The sequence below is a fragment of the Magallana gigas genome, chromosome 3 (assembly GCF_963853765.1).
Source record: "Magallana gigas chromosome 3, xbMagGiga1.1, whole genome shotgun sequence".
Classification (NCBI taxonomy): domain Eukaryota; kingdom Metazoa; phylum Mollusca; class Bivalvia; order Ostreida; family Ostreidae; genus Magallana; species Magallana gigas.
In genome coordinates this window covers 20037298-20057581 of record NC_088855.1, presented here as the reverse complement: position 1 = coordinate 20057581, position 20284 = coordinate 20037298, and the positions used below count along the sequence as shown (strand labels likewise).

The 20284-nt window shown below is 33.7% G+C and overlaps 2 long non-coding RNA genes across 2 annotated transcripts; both read right to left on the bottom strand.

The window, feature by feature from the left end:
* Window positions 1-1565: 1565 nt before the first annotated feature.
* On the bottom strand, window positions 1566-4360 carry LOC136273345 (uncharacterized). Its single transcript, XR_010711533.1, has 2 exons — window positions 4259-4360; window positions 1566-1857 (listed from the first exon to the last, which is right to left on the bottom strand). It is a non-coding gene; the product is annotated as an uncharacterized lncRNA (long non-coding RNA).
* Window positions 4361-13819: 9459 nt separating this feature from the next.
* LOC136273344 (uncharacterized) lies at window positions 13820-16642 on the bottom strand. The gene is made up of 2 exons (XR_010711532.1): window positions 16519-16642; window positions 13820-14116 (listed from the first exon to the last, which is right to left on the bottom strand). It is a non-coding gene; the product is annotated as an uncharacterized lncRNA (long non-coding RNA).
* Between the last annotated feature and the right edge of the window lie 3642 nt (window positions 16643-20284).

Genomic DNA, 20284 nt, shown 5'->3' with positions numbered 1-20284 from the left:
CTTAATTTTTAAGAAAATTTTACTGCTTTTATATAGGAATAACGTGAATTCTACAGCGAACCGTACGCGCATAATTTTCGCGCATGTAACAATTTTTAATGTTACCCGTTGCTAAGTGCGTTGCTAACGCTGAGGGTAATAGAACGGATTATGAACTGCGTCTTAACCAATCAGATTTCAGTATTTAACATGAAAGTATAACAATTACTTTTATATATTTACATCATCCAGTGTCTTTGACTGTGATACGTTAACACTACGTATCGATTTTGTACTATATAACCCATAATACAAATGACGCCAAATTGGGGCGCCGGTGGGGTTTGCTTATTTATAGTTAAAAATTTAATTGTACGATGGCTTAAAATTATATAAATATAAGTAATAAGGAATCATTCTTTGAATATTATGAGGTGATAATTTCGGTCGGGGCGTGATCAAATCTATCATAAAGCCCTTCGGGCTTTATTGGATTTGATCACGCCCCGACCAAAATTATCACCTCATAACACTCAAAGAATGATTCATTCCTTATTTCTTATATGTTTACATCTACCAAGTATGATTCCCTCTATTTCTTACGGAAACTTACAGTCAATTCATAGCTCTATAGAAACAGCCAGACTGAAATCTACACGCCCCGTTTATCGATTGGTAGAAATCTACACAGCGACTGAAATTGACAGGACTGAAATTGACACATCCTATTTATCAATTGGTCCTACCCTACAGCGACCAAGGAAAAATCACGGACTTCCCGAAATAATCATGATGATGTCAGACTCAAAGTCTCACAGGAGACGATTTGACTGTTTGTTTTAGCTAACATACTCATGTACATTAACAGTAAGTTAATGAATTTTACTTACTTTTTATCATCAATTTATTAATTAGTTAAATAGTTAAAAAAAAGAAAGATGTAAATATAAACAATAAAATGCTTCCTTTGGTGATTCATTCGGGATATGAAGTTAGCGATCATTACATAACCCACTATGACGCGGGTTAAATTATGTATTTTTTCTGCAACGTCGCCACCTTCATATCCACCAAAGAAAGCATTTTATTGTTTAAATGACTACATGAAGTCTAAAAATTGTAATGAAATAAGCAATGTTAAACACACAAAGGTTTTAGGTCCTACGTTACGTGCCTGAACAGATCATAATTATGCGCTCTCCATTAAAGCCAGGGTTTTTACTTAAAATAGCAGTCTGGCTAAAGCCAGTCCTTACTACTGTAATCGTATTACATTTGGCTGTGTATTCTATTTAGCGTTTTTGGCGGAAAATGGCGACCGCTAAATCAAGTACATCGCAAAATGTAAAACATAAAAGTAAATGCATCCAGAATGCGCTAAGTCAAATCCACACTAATTTGTTGAAAAACCATTTCCCGCTAAATATCGTAAACGCTAAATATAATACGTTTACAGTATTTCCCCAAGAAGTGAAATAGTACAGGCTGGATTTTAGTCAGACTGAGAAGAAATGTTTTTCAATACGATAAAAATATTCTCTATATATATAAACATTGAAGACAACAAGCATGAATGAATAGTAAAATTATATAAATTATTTATTTTTCAGACAAAACACTGCAGAATAAACTATTTCAGATAATCCTTCGTTTAAAAACGTATCTTTTAATTTTACACATCCCTTCAGGCCTGGTCCACATAGTCTCCCCTCAAGCGTCGCTCGTTAAAGAAGGGAACGAGCCGGCGAAGATGCCCCCTTCTCTGGATTTCATTGCAGGCAGTTGAAACCGGATAAAATGCGCAATGCCCAGATCTAGAGGTGAAGGCGTGTGCAATCGAAACCAAAATGGTGCACATGCAAAAGCAGACGACCAAAACTGAAAGGAGAGAAAATCTGTACACTGTCATTATACTTGCATCATGCTTAAATTTGTCCGAAAACTCTTAATCGATCTTTTAATTTTCCAAGGGGAGGGGATAAATGGGGTTCTTAAAAATGAAATTACAGTTTAAAATATTTAAATTATCAGTATATAAACAATATACTAAATGCGGTGCTTTTAAAATCACGACATTTCGATGTCATTTTGACCTTAAGAAACCAAGTCCACCAAGCGAACATAGAACCATTTTAACAAGAGCTTGGACTTTGGGTAGTGAAGTCAAACGGCAATGTGACGTAGGCCTGTCTATTTCATTGTAGGCCACTCAGTCATGGCTCTTTGAAATCAACACGATTTGTCTGGCTTTTGAGCGAAGACTACGCAATCGGTGTTTATTTCGCTTGAAACGAGCGTCATTTTAACTTGTTTTGTCGCAATAAATAGATCGTTACATCCTACTGAAGGTCTTGTTAAAATGGTTCTTATGCAAGGGACCGAGTTTCTTGTCATTACAGCCTTTTTTTCTAAAAAAAAAAAAAAGTTATTCTCGATTTGTTAAGGCATATTTTATCATATTTACATCTGCAACGTATTATTTCCCCTATTTCTTACGGAAACTTATAGATAATTCATAGCTCTATAGAAACGGCCAGACTGGAATCTACACGCCCCGTTCATCGATTGGTCGAAATCTACAACGGCTGAAAGTGACAAGAAATGAACAGGACTGAAATCGACACACCCTGTTTATCGATTGGTCCTAACCTACAGCGACCATGGAAAATCACGGACTGCACGAAATAATTATGATGATGTCAAATTAACTCAAAGTCTCACAGGAGACGATTTGGCTGTTTCTTTTAGCTAACGTACTTATGTACATTAACAGTAATTTAGTGAATTTTACTAACTTTTCATAATCAATTTATTAATTAGTTAAAAGAAAGATGTTAAAATAATTAATAAAATGCTTTCTTTGATGATTCATGCGGGTCATGAAGGTAGCGATCATTGCAAAAATTACGGGTTATATATTTTTTCTGCAATGTCGCTACCTTCATATCCCGAATAAATCCCAAAAGCATTTAATTGTTTCAATATTTACATCTTCCGAGTCTTATTCCCTTTAATTCTTACGAAAACTTTAGTTAATTCATAGCTCTATGAAAACTAACAGGACTGATATCGATAATCCCCGTTTATCGATTGGTCAAAACTGACAACGACTGAAACTGACAGGACTAAAATTTATACGCCCCCTTTATCGAAACCTACAGCGACCTAAGATAAAATTACGGACGGACTGCACGAAGTAATCGTGATGATGTCAGACTCAAACTCCGATGGGAAACGATTTTTGGCTGTTTCTTACATCCAACGTACTGATGTACACTAACAGTAATTAGGTTAATTTAACTTACTTTTTACAATCAATTTATTAAACCTATCAAAAGAAAGATGTGAATATAAACTATAAGATGCTTTCGTATTGATTCATGCGGGTTTTGAAGGTAGCGATCATTAAAAAATATTTGCATAACCCGCTTATACTCTGTCCCGAGTTTTTGCTTCCACCACTTTTCGCTTGATATTTCGATAATAATAAATACCTTTAAGTTTCAACTACGTTCATCCACTAGTATGAAAAATGTCCAGATTATCTGGGGTTTTTTTTCGTTCCTGTGAACTTTTATGAGTGAAAAAAGATAAATTGTAAATGAAGATATCTTGGATATTTTCCATTTCATCAATTTCAAGTGTACTTCTTTCACAGGTACGTGTATTTTTTTTAATTAAAAATCATCAAAATGTGATGGAAGCAATAACTTGGGACAGACTATAGGTTTTTTTTTCTGTAATGTAGCCACCATCATATCCAGCATGAATCACCAAAGAAAGTAATTTATTGTTTGAATATATAAAACATACAGTGGGTTTGAACACAAATTCTAACAACTTACTAGTATTTATTCTCGCGGTTTTGTTTTTCTTAATTGTCTATTTTATTTCTGGTTTCCCTTTCAATCATAATTGCAGGATGAAACCATTGAAACTAGAGCTTCTATGCGAGGACATAAATTTGTTGAAATCACTAAAATAATTACGGAGGTAAAAACATAAAGCAATAAAATTAAAATCGAATGCGTAAAAGTATGTTTCTATGTTAATTATTCATAATCAAGTACTAATAGTAAGCGATTTATATGACGTAAAGGCAGCTACATGTCATGTCATACAGGCAATAAAGTCATGTCAATGAGAGCTGAGAAGGCAAAGTCAATCTACGTACAAGTAGATATAAATACAAAATCACATTCAGAAACAGTATGGGTGAACTTATAATATGAAATACCGTTTGCCAGGAAATCAACCAAAGTTTTGCCCAATAATTTACCTTTAAAATTCATTTTCTTCCTCCTTTCGCTATGAAATCTTGCTCACAAAGGACAAATGGTTCATGTATGGATAAACTCTGTATAGAGCATGTCGTTATATATATACTTGTATCGGATTGTGTGAGGTGATTGAAGAAAATCGCCTAAATTACAAATAATTTACATGTTGTTCGGTTTTGTGGAATTATTTCTTTTGATTATGGGTTGTTTGCATGAAAAGTCATTGAAATTTTCAGGTGCGTTACATCATTACGCCATCATATGTTTTTTCTTGTTTGCGTATAGACTACATAATTATATTTTACGTAATTATCAAGATAAAAACTATTCGAGTTAGATTTGTTTGTTCTTGGACTCAGCACGGGCGGAAGGAAAATTTTTTCCTTCCCATCTCTCTCTCTCTCTCTCTCTCTCTCTCTCTCTCTCTCAGTTAAATTCTCAGTAAAATGGAATTAAGGAGGCTTTATAGAGGTCAACAAACCACTGTAACACATTAGAACATCAGATTTGTATTAAAAAAAATTTTGAGAGAGAGAGAGAGAGAATGATTTCATATTTCATATATCATCACACAAAGCTCTTTGTCTAAAGGAGATTAACATGGTATAAAATGGTTATGACTAACCAGCTCTCTTAATCTGGTAAACATTCGGCAGAAAGAATTTACAAAAAAAACTAAACTAAATTTAGGGAACCAAATCCCTAAACTATGGAAAGCCGTATGGTACCCCCACATTTTTATTATATTTTACTATATAATATGGTCACAATAAAAATGTCCTACCAAAAATAATAATCACGTCCATTTCCTTACATGTTTATTTTCACGCCATGTGATCTTTATAAATACCAAATAAATATGATACATTTGAATGTTAACTTTATCCACATGAAGTGAGTATAACATCTTCGCTAGCCAAGGGTTTTCGGTCCACTTTGCTCCCCATAAATATGTTTATGGGGAGCAAAGTGGACCGAAAACCCTTGGCTAGCGAAGATGTGAGTATAAAAGTTTGGTTATATTGGAGCGGGATCGAGTTTTAGCACAATAGCTTAATGCTTTTATGTTTATATATTGTACTCATTTAGACAATGCTTGCTTTATTATTATTTTCTCCCTTATTTTATTTTTTTGAGAACTTGATTGTATTGATACATCTAGGGAAAAAAAAATAATTTAGATCTACCCAGTTTTAATCCGTGTGTCAGTGTATTCCTGTACGTGTTATAAAAGAGTGACCGCCGTGGGGGGGGGGGGGGGGGGGGGGGTAGAGGGGAGACCTTCAGTATAGCTCGGTCCGTCTTGGTCCCTATGAAATCATTATTGAATGTTTTAAATCATTATATCAAACTTAATACAGACACACAGGCAGCAAAGATTTGTAATTGGAATCCTCATGCGCAGGCTTTTTTAATTTATTTATTGGGGTAGCGTACTCGTAATTGGGCTATTGTACTTTCTACATGTAACTTGCTGGAATTTTAGCCACAAGTGCTTGAGGACAGGATCGACCCCCCCCCCCCTTCCACCACCATCCCCAAGTATATAGACCCCTGGGACTTTATTATTATTTTTTTTATTAAATTATCCTTTTATGACATATTTGGCTACTGTACTTTCTAACTAACTGGAATTTAAGCTAGCATTCTCCAACAACTTACTCTTGAGTTGTTTGTGTGAAAAAAGTGAAACACTGTTGAACTTCATCGATTTTAAACACCATCGAGAAATTGCGAATAAAAGACATCAGGAAGCGATAAATCCCAAAATTCAGAAGCCATATTACTGAATCTTTGTGTGTATTTGTGTGTGTACGTGTGTGATGTTTTAATATTTTTGTTGTTAAGCAACCCGAAGCAACCAGAAGGGCTTTATGATAGATATGACCACGCTCCGACCGAAATAATCACCTCATAATATTCAAAGAATGATTCCTTATTACTTATATTCATATTAATTCCAACCTGTTCACTTTAAAACAACATCATTTTAAAACCACTATTTTTTGTGTAGCACGTGCTATGTATTACTACGCGGCGCAGCCAATACCGTTTTTCGGTTATGTTATAAGACACGCCCATGTTTTGTCACTCGTGTTTTATGAAGTTATATTGGGTTTTAGGGTTCAAAATGGATTCGTAATGTTATCACAGAGACAGTTGAACATGTAAAATTAATATTTTATTCAAAGAGCGTTGACTTGGTCCCAACTTAAACGTACTTTGAACAAGGGTCCAAAAGGCCTTAACGGACACCCAAGTACACAGTCCATATATATGCATTTAATTAAGCTTCATATGGCAATGAACACCTTCTATCCCTACCTGAAACCTTGCAACAAGGACTTTGAAAGCTGTAATTTTGATGAAATACTTTAAGACGATTAGAGTGCATGACCGGATATTGAGAAGGAGCAAAATGATAGGGAGTAATTTCCCCATAATATATTCACTGTCGATTGTTTTTACATGTATATGTTTTCATTAATACATTAACGGTGGCAAGTATACATGTTTTACTTGTCACCCCTAATCCCCTGGGGCCTGACAGAAATTCTTTTCCAAGGGCATTAAAAAAATTTTAAAAAAATGGTAGAGTACCTTATTTTCTCACCTTACCGCGGGGAACAAATTTTTCCCTTTGGGCGCACGGACGAAAACAAATTGCGAAAGGTCATCCGAGTGACTCAAATGACCTAATAAAACATTTCAAAGTGCTTAAAATATCTTAAAGTAAATTGTCATGAATTTCCCCCAAAATCATTTCATTGTTTATTTAATCACACCTTGCTTTAATTTTCATTAATCCTGTTTCTTAATTCTTAAACAAGGTTACACCTGGTGAAATATCCGTATAAAATTTGTGATATCCTATTAATGTTGTCATATCTCCATATTGACATAACTAGGATACTTCAGTTTATATCATTCATTTCTATATATTTACATGTTTAACTGTCTTTGTCTGTGATAACATTACGAATCCATTTTGAACCCTAAAACCCAATAACTTCATAAAACATGAGTGACACAAAATGGGCGTGTCTTATAGCATAACCGGAAAACGGCATTGGTACAGATTGGGAATAATATATATATAAGTAACAAGGAATCATTCTTTGAATATTATGAGGTGATAATTTCGGTCGGAGCGTGGACAAATCAATCCAGCCCTTCGGTCTTTATTGGATTTGACCACGCCCAGACCGAAATTATCAGCTCATAATACTCAAAGAATGATTCCTTCTTCCTTATATAGTCCTTATTATATTTCAGAAAATACCGGTATGTAAAAGGAGTACTTTTTTGGAGGGGGAAGTGGGGGGAGGGGGGGGGGACTAAATTGCAAATAGACATGTACAGCGCAATTGCAATTTTGACCATTTTTTGTGAACATTTATTGGTAACAATTGATTTTTTTAATTATACTTGATACTTATTACTGGACATACTGTATAATTATACATATAGATGTTTTTTATCTGTTGCTGACAGGGATATCAATTTACTTGTCCGTTGTTGTCATGAAAGAAAACACAATGAATTTTTTATGCAATACTGCTTTCTATATCATATACTAAGGTTTTATAATTTAACCATTTTGTAGGGATCATATTAGGCATGCAATTTCAAGGAAACCTACAATTGTCATTTCTTACTTTAATAGTTGAATCTTCGATTTCATGGATTCAATCAACAACAGAATCCACCGAAAATGGAGTTCAAGGAATTAAAATGAAGAAAAAAGAATGTGGTATAAGACGCTGTGCTTCATTTGTATCTTTACAAGAACAGACATACATGTTCATGTATAAGAATCAAGTTTTATTTGGTATTTATAAATGTCACTCCACCTTTTATTGACCAATGCATAACATATGAAGGATTTACACCTGTATGAAATACATGTAGATACACTCTTAGCATCATAACAATAACACACATGTATAGGGATGTTACCATACATTTCCTAATTAGCACTATTTAAAATAAAGACTTAATTGTCTGTAAATTCAAAATAAACAGTATTACACACATATATTCCTTTACATTACATCAAATGCATGCTTCTTATTTCCTTACTCCTGAGAAAATGTCATACAGAAAAAAAAATGTATCAATAAATATTACAGTTTTTAAATATCAAGCAGAAACGTCTAAAAGCACTTGACTGGCCTGTTCATACTTTACTGACATAAGTTGATTAACTTCCATATATCATAAAAAGGAAAAGAGATTCATATACATTTGAACACATTCAAATAAAATCTAAAATGAAATATTAAAAAGACACGCTTAACCAAGTAAATTTTTGTATGTAGAACTTGACCAAAAAACAATTAATGCCATGTTCATGCACTACTGGTTGATACATAAGTTGGCATTTGATACATTATGGAGGACCTTGTCTCACACTTACCACCTGACTTTTTTTTACATCAATTAATTCTGGCTCAAAATATGCTTTTATAATTGGTGTCAGACTATTCTCAAGAGTTGATACAGCAAAGTTATACATGCAGATGCTGATTATTATGAAAACAGTTAAACATTTCAACTCGGAGATATTTCTGATTTGTACTTTGATTAAATTACCTTTCCATAATGTTCATGGTCACATATATGCATGGAGACAAAACTATCAGTTAAATGAGTTTAAAAATAACATATCATATGTCCTTTAATGCGCTGTAAAATAAGTATACATACATACACAGAAACCTAATATGGAGAAAAAAAATCAACACATGCACAACTGAAAATCAGAACATTTAAATCAAGCAGAAAAAAATCTTATCATTGTAAAAATACAACAGGTGTGATTCTACCATAAATTGTAAAAAACCTTCACTAAATCAAAGTTGCTGATCAGATCAATACACAGTATACTTAAACTACACACAGAAAAGAATATTAGTGTTGAGGACCACTCCACCAATTTCTGTCCATTAGGTACATGTATAAAAAAAGAAGACCAATACTGCTGTTTCGGGCAGACATGGGGAGCCAATCCTTGATAAACTTGTCAATGAGATAATCCTCCTCCTTCATCAGATGATCAAGCTCAGTGGGCTCTCTAATGGTCATTTTATACAGCCATCCTGGAACAAAGATGCAGAAAAAGGGTCATAATTTGCGTTTGTTAACCAAGTACATATATCATATCATTCAACGGATATTAATAATGAATGTGAAGGGGATCTTTGAAACATGCAAAATACATTGCTGCCGATTTTGTGAAGTAAATTGAAGTTAAATATTTCAATGCGTTGACAGTTTTTACATAGATGATGGTGGTGGTAGCTTGTTTTATTTTTCGTTTCGTTTTCATTATGTATGCTTTGTAACCTGTGAACTATCGCCTGTATTTTGTAATTGGGAGTTGATTTTTAATCAACTCTCTTATGCAGTCACTCGGACAAACCGAAAGTGAATCAGTGTTTGGACCTCAGCACAAATCATTGCTCCTGACAAGACTTAGTTCTTGAAAATAATTGATGAATTCGATGTAGTGTATGCTAAAGCATTGTTTTTCAAGGAAACTTATTTACCTCAGCACAAATCATTGCTCCTGACAAGACTTAGTTCTTGAAAATAATTGATGAATTCGATGTAGTGTATGCTAAAGCATTGTTTTTCAAGGAAACTTATTTACAAATACCATAAAAATAGTCAGATTTTAAATGGTACGAACAATTTAAATATTTTTTGTAGTCGTATGTATTCCTACGCCAGAGTTCAATATAGTCTCGTTCAACTCGACGCTCGGCTGTCTCCGTAAACCCTTGTCGGAGATTTAAGGTGTCTGCCGAACGTTTGGTTGAACGAGACTAGTCGAAGAGTTCAATATAAAATAATTGCTTGGATCCATACAATTTTCGAGAACTATTTCTACCACTGATACATAGTTTGATTGAATTAATTTTATCTTTAAATATTATTTAACATGATTCATATGGAGGTTTCTCGACATTCTAGTCGAAAAAGTTCAAAAATTCGTATTATAAAAATATGCGTAATTCAAATTAGAAACTACGTATACATGTACTTGTCATGCAAAATAACATATCATTGATTTTAAAATAAATAAACATCGACAAAATCAACTCCCATTAGTTCTTCAGTACTTTGATTTTTACGTATCAAATCAAACAGACACCTTGGTAAATCAGACAGTTGACAGTTTACCTGCGCAAATTAAGCAAAATCTGATGTATTAACAAAGTACTAAAATACAATTCATTCTATCGGTAATTCATAATGTTTGATTAATGGAACGTTTTGTTGTTGAGATGCTCAGCATTTTCTCTAGTTTATTCAGTCTGAATAGAGTTTAATATCGCTGACGGAAATATGTAGGTATATATATGATTCATTTTGAAAAATTAATTTTGCTCTTTGCTCTTTTGCTATAGTCCATGTTACTTATATTTAATTGTTTACAATTTCTTTTTACTAACCATACTTGAGTGTTAAGCTTCGAATTATAAGCAAGATACAGAGCTTTGCTCACAATTCTATGTTTGTACACAGATTTGAGGCTATTTTTGTTTCCATTTTAAATGCTGAATAGGAAATACCAAGTTAAAAATCTTAAGCTGAATGTAATAAACTCATGTGAACAAAATATGACTTAAACCTAGCAGAATTGTGAGCTCTGTATCTTGCTTATAATTCTACGATTGACGCTGAAATTTTGGTTGATCATTGGAAATGTCTCGCTAAATGTTAAATGCTTGTACAAAAAAAATTAAAGGATGATATTCTGTATAGTTTCTACTCTATGGGGGCCCTCTTTATACAATGAATAATATAAAATCTACATCAAGTTTGATAGTTTTTCAGTCACGAGTAAATAAAAACGACACCGTTAAAACAGTTTCCATAGTTTTGAAACATTTTTGTTACGGGAATAAAGACATTATTGCTATTCCTAAGAAAATATTACAGCGGAAAATTATCCTGGTTGGTAGCCATTTGTTATTTTTGAATAAAGATGAAAATAATGGGTGGGCCTTAGTAAAATATCTAGTGATATGCATGTCAATACATTGATTTTTTTATAGCTCTTTAACATGTGACGTGACAACATTTTTCATTCCATTGTATTCATCAATCAAGTGTGAGTAAGGTTATAAAAGTCACACGAGTATACGCAAGGTAAACAACAGTCGTTTAATTATAATGGGGAAGACAAATAACATTTTTAATTTGAGGAATTGAGCGCTATAATTTGATCGCTTTATAAAGTGTGTGTGGGAGAGAGAGAGAGAGAGAGAGAGAGAGAGAGAGAGAGAGAGAGAGAGAGGGGGGGGGGGGGCAGAACAAAAATAGGGAATTGGAAGTTAACAGTGTACCTCTACCAAATGTTTAGTTTTATATTTTGCGTAGGATTTTCTTATTCTCGGTAAAGATAGTATTCCATAAAGGTACAATGTCAAAGATTACGTGTAGGCAAAAAAGTGTAAAATTCGTATACTTTTCAATATTTATTTTTTGTTATTCTACCGAGGGGCCATATGGCACAATATCTTTTGAACGCCCATTCAAAGTTATTGTTGCTTAGTTGAGCTATGTGGCCCCATGGGCCTCTTGTTTTTGGTTGTCAAGATTTTTATGTCTATCCCCCCCCCCCCAACACACTTTCAATTTGCTTCCGACGTTACTGTAGGAAATACTTTTTTCCTCTAGAAAATACAAATCCAGTAGGATTTTCTTTAGAAATCCTGCAGAATATTCAAAATACCTTGTAGTAAAATCATTTCTCCTATTGGAAATATTGTTTTGCCTAAAGGATTTTAATTTTTAAAGGTAAATATTTCACCTGTCAACTTGGCACTGGCATGAAATTATCCGGCACAGCATTTCACTTATGTATATAACTATATATATAAAATATATTTGACTCTGTTGATCCCTTGATTCTGGAAAGAAAGTCAAACTAGTCAAAGTTTACAGATATAATTCTTCCCTTGACATCAAATATTTATCTGATAAAATTATATAGTATATAAATAGTGCCTGTTTGGGAGAGTAACAGTTGAAATTGACACCCCGAGAAAACCATTGTCAACCGACGCGAAGCGGAGGTTGACAATGGTTTTCGAGAGGTGTCAATTTCAATTGTTATACTTTCATGTTAAATACTGAAACCTGATTGGTTAAGACGGAGTTCATAATATTTTCTATTACCCTCAGCGTTAGCAACGCATTTAGCAACGGGTAACATTAAAAAATGTTACATGCGCGAAAATTATGCGCGTACGGTTCGCTGTAGAATTCACGTTATTCCTATATAAAAGCAGTAAAATTTTCTTAAAAATTAAGACAATCAGTATAACAAAATAAATAGTGCCTGTTTGGGAGGATAACAGTTGAAATTAACACCCCTCGAAAACCATTGTCAACCTCCGCTTCGCGTCGGTTGACAATGGTTTTCTCGGGGTGTCAAATCTATCATAAAGCCCTTCGGGCTTTATTGGATTTGATCACGCCCCGACCAAAATTATCACCTCATAATACTCAAAGAATGATTCATTCCTTATTTCTTATATGTTTACATCTACCAAGTATGATCCCTCTACTTGTTACGGAAACTTACAGTCAATTCATAGCTCTATAGAAACAGCCAGACTGAAATCTACACGCCCCGTTTATCGATTGGTAGAAATCTACACAGCGACTGAAATTGACAGGACTGAAATTGACACATCCTATTTATCGATTGGTCCTACCCTACAGCGACCAAGGAAAAATCACGGACTTCCCGAAATAATCATGATGATGTCAGACTCAAAGTCTCACAGGAGCCGATTTGACTGTTTATTTTAGCTAACATACTCAGGTACATTAACAGTAAGTTAATGAATTTTACTAACTTTTTATCATTAATTAGTTAAATAGTTAAAAAAAGAAAGATGTAAATATAAACAATAAAATGCTTCCTTTGGTGATTCATTCGGGATATGAAGTTAGCGATCATTACATAACCCACTATGACGCGGGTTAAATTATGTATTTTTTCTGCAACGTCGCCACCTTCATATCCACCAAAGAAAGCATTTTATTGTTTAAATGACTACATGAAGTCTAAAAATTGTAATGAAATAAACAATGTTAAAACACACAAAGGTTTTAGGTCCTACGTTACGTGCCTGAACAGATCATAATTATGCGCTCTCCATTAAAGCCAGGTTTTTTTTTAAATAGCAGTCTGGCTAAAGCCAGTCCTTACTACTGTAAACGTATTAAATTTGGCTGTGTATTCTATTTAGCGTTTTTGGCGGAAAATGGCGACCGCTAAATCAAGAACATCGCAAAATGTAAAACATATAAGTAAATGCATCCAGAATGCGTTAAGTCAAATCCACACTAATTTGTTGAAAAACCATTTCCCGCTAAACATCATTAACGCTAGATATAATACGTTTACAGTATTTCCCCAAGAAGTGAAATAGTACAGGCTGGATTTTAGTCAGACTGAGAAGAAATGTTTTTCAATACGATAAAAATATTCTCTATATATATAAACATTGAAGACAACAAGCATGAATGAATAGTAAAATTATATAAATTATTTTTTTTTCAGACAAAACACTGCAGAATAAACTATTTCAGATAATCCTTCGTTTGAAAACGTATCTTTTAATTTTACACATCCCTTCAGGCCTGGTCCACATAGTCTCCCCTCAAGCGTCGCTCGTTAAAGAAGGGAACGAGCCGGCGAAGATGCCCCCTTCTCTGGATTTCATTGCAGGCAGTTGAAACCGGATAAAATGCGCAATGCCCAGATCTAGAGGTGAAGGCGTGTGCAATCGAAACCAAAATGGTGCACATGCAAAAGCAGACGACCAAAACTGAAAGGAGAGAAAATCTGTACAGTGTCATTATACTTGCATCATGCTTAAATTTGTCCGAAAACCCTTAATCGATCTTTTAATTTTCCAAGGGGAAGTGATAAATGGGGTTCTTAAAAATGAAATTACAGTTTAAAATATTTAAATTATCAGTATATAAACAGTATACTAAATTGCTGTGCTTTTAAAATCACGACATTTCGATGTCATTTTGACCTTAAGAAACCATGTCCACCAAGCGAACATAGAACCATTTTAACAAGAGCTTGGACTTTGGGTAGTTGAGCCAAACGGCAATGTGACGTAGGCCTGTCTATTTCATTGTAGGCCACTCAGTCATGGCTCTTTGAAATCAACACGATTTGTCTGGCTTTTGAGCGAAGACTACGCAATCGGTGTTTATTTCGCTTGAAACGAGCGTCATTTTAACTTGTTTTGTCGCAATAAATAGATCGTTACATCCTACTGAAAGTCCAAGGTCTTGTTAAAATGGTTCTTATGCAAGGGACCGAGTTTCTTGTCATTACAGCCTTTTTTTCTAAAAAAAAAAGAAGTTATTCTCGATTTGTTAAGGCATATTTTATCATATTTACATCTGCAACGTACTATTTCCCCTATTTCTTACGGAAACTTATAGATAATTCATAGCTCTATAGAAACGGCCAGACTGGAATCTACACGCCCCGTTCATCGATTGGTCGAAATCTACAACGGCTGAAACTGACAAGAAATGAACAGGACTGAAATCGACACACCCTGTTTATCGATTGGTCCTAACCTACAGCGACCATGGAAAATCACGGACTGCACGAAATAATTATGATGATGTCAAACTCAAAGTCTCACAGGAGACGATTTGGCTGTTTCTTTTAGCTAACGTACTTATGTTCATTAACAGTAATTTAGTGAATTTTACTAACTGTTCATAATTAATGTATTAATTAGTTAAAAGAGAGATGTTAAAATAATTAATAAAATGCTTTCTTTGATGATTCATGCGGGTCATGAAGGTAGCGATCATTGCAAAAATTACGGGTTATATATTTTTTCTGCAATGTCGCTACCTTCATATCCCGAATAAATCCCAAAAGCATTTAATTGTTTCAATATTTACATCTTCCGAGTCTTATTCCCTTTAATTCTTACGAAAACTTTAGTTAATTCATAGCTCTATGAAAACTAACAGGACTGATATCGATAAGCCCCGTTTATCGATTGGTCAAAACTGACAACGACTGAAACTGACAGGACTAAAATTTATACGCCCCTTTTATCGAAACCTACAGCGACCTAAGATAAAATTACGGACGGACTGCACGAAGTAATCGTGATGATGTCAGACTCAAACTCCAATGGGAAACGATTTTTGGCTGTTTCTTACATCCAACGTACTGATGTACACTAACAGTAATTAGGTTAATTTAACTTACTTTTTACAATCAATTTATTAAACCTATCAAAAGAAAGATGTGAATATAAACTATAAGATGCTTTCGTATTGATTCATGCGGGTTTTGAAGGTAGCGATCATTAAAAAATATTTGCATAACCCGCTTATACTCTGTCCCGAGTTTTTGCTTCCACCACTTTTCGCTTGATATTTCGATAATCATAAATACCTTTAAGTTTCAAATACGTTCATCCACTAGTATGAAAAATGTCCAGATTATCTGTTTTTTGTTTTCGTTCCTGTGAACTTGAGTGAAAAATGATAAATTGTCAATGAAGATATCTTGGATATTTTCCATTTCATCAATTTCAAGTGTTCTTCTTTTACAGGTACGTGTATTTTTTTTTTATTAAAAATCATCAAAATGTGATGGAAGCAATAACTTGGGACAGACTATAGGTATTTTTTCTGTAATGTAGCCACCATCATATCCAGCATGAATCACCAAAGAAAGTAATTTATTGTTTGAATATATAAAACATACAGTGGGTTTGAACACAAGTTCTAACAACTTACTAGTATATATTCTCGCGGTTTTGTTTTTCTTAATTGTCTATTTTATTTCTGGTTTCCCTTTCAATCATAATTGCAGGATGAAACCATTGAAACTAGAGCTTCTATGCGAGGACATAAATTTGTTGAAATCACTAAAATAATTACAGAGGTAAAAACATAAAGCAATAAAATTAAAATCGAATGCGTAAAAGTATGTTTCTATGTTAATTATTCATAATCAAGTACTAATAGTAAGCGATTTATATGACGTATAGGCAGCTACATGTCAATTCATACAGGCAATAGAGTCATAAGTTAGAGAGAGATGAGAAGGCAAAGTCAATCTACGTACAAGTAGATACGAATACAAAATTATACTCAGAAACAGTATGGGTGAACTTATAATATGAAATACCGTTTGCCAGGAAATCAACCAAAGTTTTGCCCAATAATTTACCTTTAAAATTCATTTTCTTCCTCCTTTCGCTATGAAATCTTGCTCACAAACGACAAATGGTTCATGTATGGATAAACTCTGTATAGAGCATGTCGTTATATATATACCTGTATCGGATTGTGTGAGGTGATTGAAGAAAATCGCCTAAATTACAAATAATTTACATGTTGTTCGGTTTTGTGGAATTATTTCTTTTGATTATGGGTTGTTTGCATGAAAAGTCATTGAAATTTTCAGGTGCGTTACATCATTACGCCATCTTATGTTTTTTCTTGTTTGCGTATAGACTACATAATTATATTTTACGTAATTATCAAGATAAAAAGTATTCGAGTTAGATTTGTTTGTTCTTGGACTCAGCACGGGCGGAAGGAAAATTTTTTCCTTCCCATCTCTCTCTCTCTCTCTCTCTCTCTCTCTCTCTCTCTCTCTCTCTCTCTCTCTCTCTCAGTTAAATTCTCAGTAACATGGAACTAAGGAGGCTTTATAGAGGTCAACAAACCACTGTAACACATTAGAACATCAGATTTGTATTAAAAAAAATTTGGAGAGAGAGAAAGAGAGAGAATGATTTCATATATCATCACACAAAGCTCTTTGTCTAAAGGAGATTAACATGGTATAAAATAGTTATGACTAACCAGCTCTCTTAATCTGGTAAACATTCGGCAGAAATAATTTAAAAAAAAAACTAAACTAAATTTAGGGAACCAAATCCCTAAACTATGGAAAGCCGTATGGTACCCCCACATTTTTATTATATTTTACTATATAATATGGTCACAATAAAAATGTCCTACCAAAAATAATAATCACGTCCATTTCCTTACATGTTTATTTTCACGCCATGTGATCTTTATAAATACCAAATAAATATGATACATTTGAATGTTAACTTTATCCACATGAAGTGAGTATAACATCTTCGCTAGCCAAGGGTTTTCGGTCCACTTTACTCCCCATAAACATGTTTATGGGGAGCAAAGTTGACCGAAAACCCTTGGCTAGCGAAGATGTGAGTATAAAAGTTTGGTTATATTGGAGCGGGATTGAGTTTTAGCACAATAGCTTAATGCTTTTATGTTTATATATTGTACTCATTTAGACAATGCTTGCTTTATTATTATTTTCTCCCTTATTTTTTTTTTTGAGAACTTGATTGTATTGATACATCTAGGGAAAAAAAATAATTACGATCTACCCAGTTTTAATCAGTGTGTCAGTGTATTCCTGTACGTGTTATAAAAGAGTGACCGCCGTGGGGGGGGGGGGGGGGGGGGGGTAGAGGGGAGACCTTCAGTACAGCTCGGTCCGTCTTGGTCCCTATGAAATGATTATTGAATGTTTTAAATCATTATATTAAACTTAATACAGACACACAGGCAGCAAAGATTTGTAATTGGAATCCTCATGCGCAGGCTTTTTTAATTTATTTATTGGGGTAGCGTACTCGTAATTGGGCTATTGTACTTTCTACATGTAACTAGCTGGAATTTTAGCCACAATTAAGTGCTTGAGGACAGGATCGACCCCCCCCCCCCCCCCCTTCCACCACCATCCCCAAGTATATAGACCCCTGAGACTTTATTATTATTTTTTTTATTAAATTATCCTTTTATGACATATTTGGCTACTGTACTTTCTAACTAACTGGAATTTAAGCTAGCATTCTCCAACAACTTACTCTTGAGTTGTTTGTGTGAAAAAAGTGAAACACTGTTGAACGTCATCGATTTTAAACACCATCGAGAAATTGCGGATAAAAGACATGGAAGCGATAAATCCCAAAATTCAGAAGCCATATTACTGAATCTTTGTGTGTATTTGCGTGTGTGCGTGTGTGATGTTTTAATATTTTTGTTGTTAAGCAACCCGAAGCAACCATGCAGAAGGGCTTTATGATAGATATGACCACGCTCCGACCGAAATAATCACCTCATAATATTCAAAGAATGATTCCTTATTACTTATATTCATATTAATTCCACTTTAAAACAACATCATTTTAAAACCACTATTTTTGTGTAGCACGTGCTATGTATTACTACGCGGCGCAGCCAATACCGTTTTTCGGTTATGTTATAAGACACGCCCATGTTTTGTCACTCGTGTTTTATGAAGTTATATTGGGTTTTAGGGTTCAAAATGGATTCGTAATGTTATCACAGAGACAAAGACAGTTGAACATGTAAAATTAATATTTTATTCAAAGAGCGTTGACTTGGTCCCAACTTAAACGTACTTTGAACAAGGGTCCAAAAGGCCTTAACGGACACCCAAGTACACAGTCCATATATATGCATTTAATTAAGCTTCACATGGCATATCCGAGTGACTCAAATGACCTAATAAAACATTTCAAAGTGCTTAAAATATCTTAAAGTAAATTGTCATGAATTTCCCCCAAAATCATTTCATTGTTTATTTAATCACACCTTGCTTTAATTTTCATTAATCCTGTTTCTTAATTCTTAAACAAGGTTACACCTGGTGAAATATCCGTATAAAATTTGTGATATCCTATTAAAGAGGTTCGATCCTCTGATTTTGGGTAGCCATTTTGGGTCACCTCTAGTCTGGAAATTCTTTGTTATTTATGACTTCTACTTGTAAATTCCTTTTTTACAATGCCAAATAAACTATACTGAATAAAATAGTGAAGGAAAAATTCCATATTTAGAGAGTATAGTAAAGGACTATATTTTGTGGCGGAAGGTTTTTAAGAAGAAAATGAACATTTTTCATAACTCAGTTGTTTTAGAGTACTGTAATTTTAGCTTTCTTATTTTCCGTGCAGACCAAATTTTCAGATAGTTTATGCATTGGGATATCTTCATATTGTTTCAAAAAACATATTTCACCAATATTTCAATATTTCTATCGACATATATTGGCATGTGTAAGTGATATTTCATAAAAGTAAAGAAAAAATTAACTCCAATTTTCCCCTAAAATTAGCGTATTTCATGCCATATCTCAAAATTTACATTATAGACCCATACTTTTGGTTTTATTTTCTGAATATTTAAGGTTTTTCTTACAAGTCTGTCATAATTTGAGAAAAAGTTTGAGACTTTTAAATTATTTAATTGCATGTTGAATCGTTTATGAATAAAAATAGTACTTTTTCAGTGCAAAAAGGTCAAAATATGAATAAGGTGAAGAAATTGCAAACTTTTTCATTACGATAATTTAAATTTTATTAATTCTAAATAATGTAAATTTGTATTTGATACCATGGTTCATTTCGATAAAAAAATTATAGAGGAAAAAGCGATTTATGTGCAATTTGCACTTTCAGTGCAGAAAGGTCATATCAAATACACCGTAGCACCGAAAGGAGCATATAGACCCCAAAATTTTGTTTTGAATTTTGGTTTAGATATGTGTGTAGATGTTAAAAAAATACTTTAGAAAAAAACTTGGAGACTTTTGATCGCAGGATCCAACTTCCTTAATGTTGTCATATCTCCATATTGACATAACTAGGATACTTCAGTTTATATCATTCATTTCTAAATATTTACATGTTCAACTGTCTTTGTTTGTGATAACATTACGAATCCATGTTGAACCCTAAAACCCAATAACTTCATAAAACATGAGTGACACAAAATGGGCGTGTCTTATAGCATAACCGGAAAACGGCATTGGTACAGATTGGGAATAATATAGATATAAGTAACAAGGAATCATTCTTTGAATATTATGAGGTGATAATTTCGGTCGGAGCGTAGTCAAATCAATCCAGCCCTTCGGTCTTTAT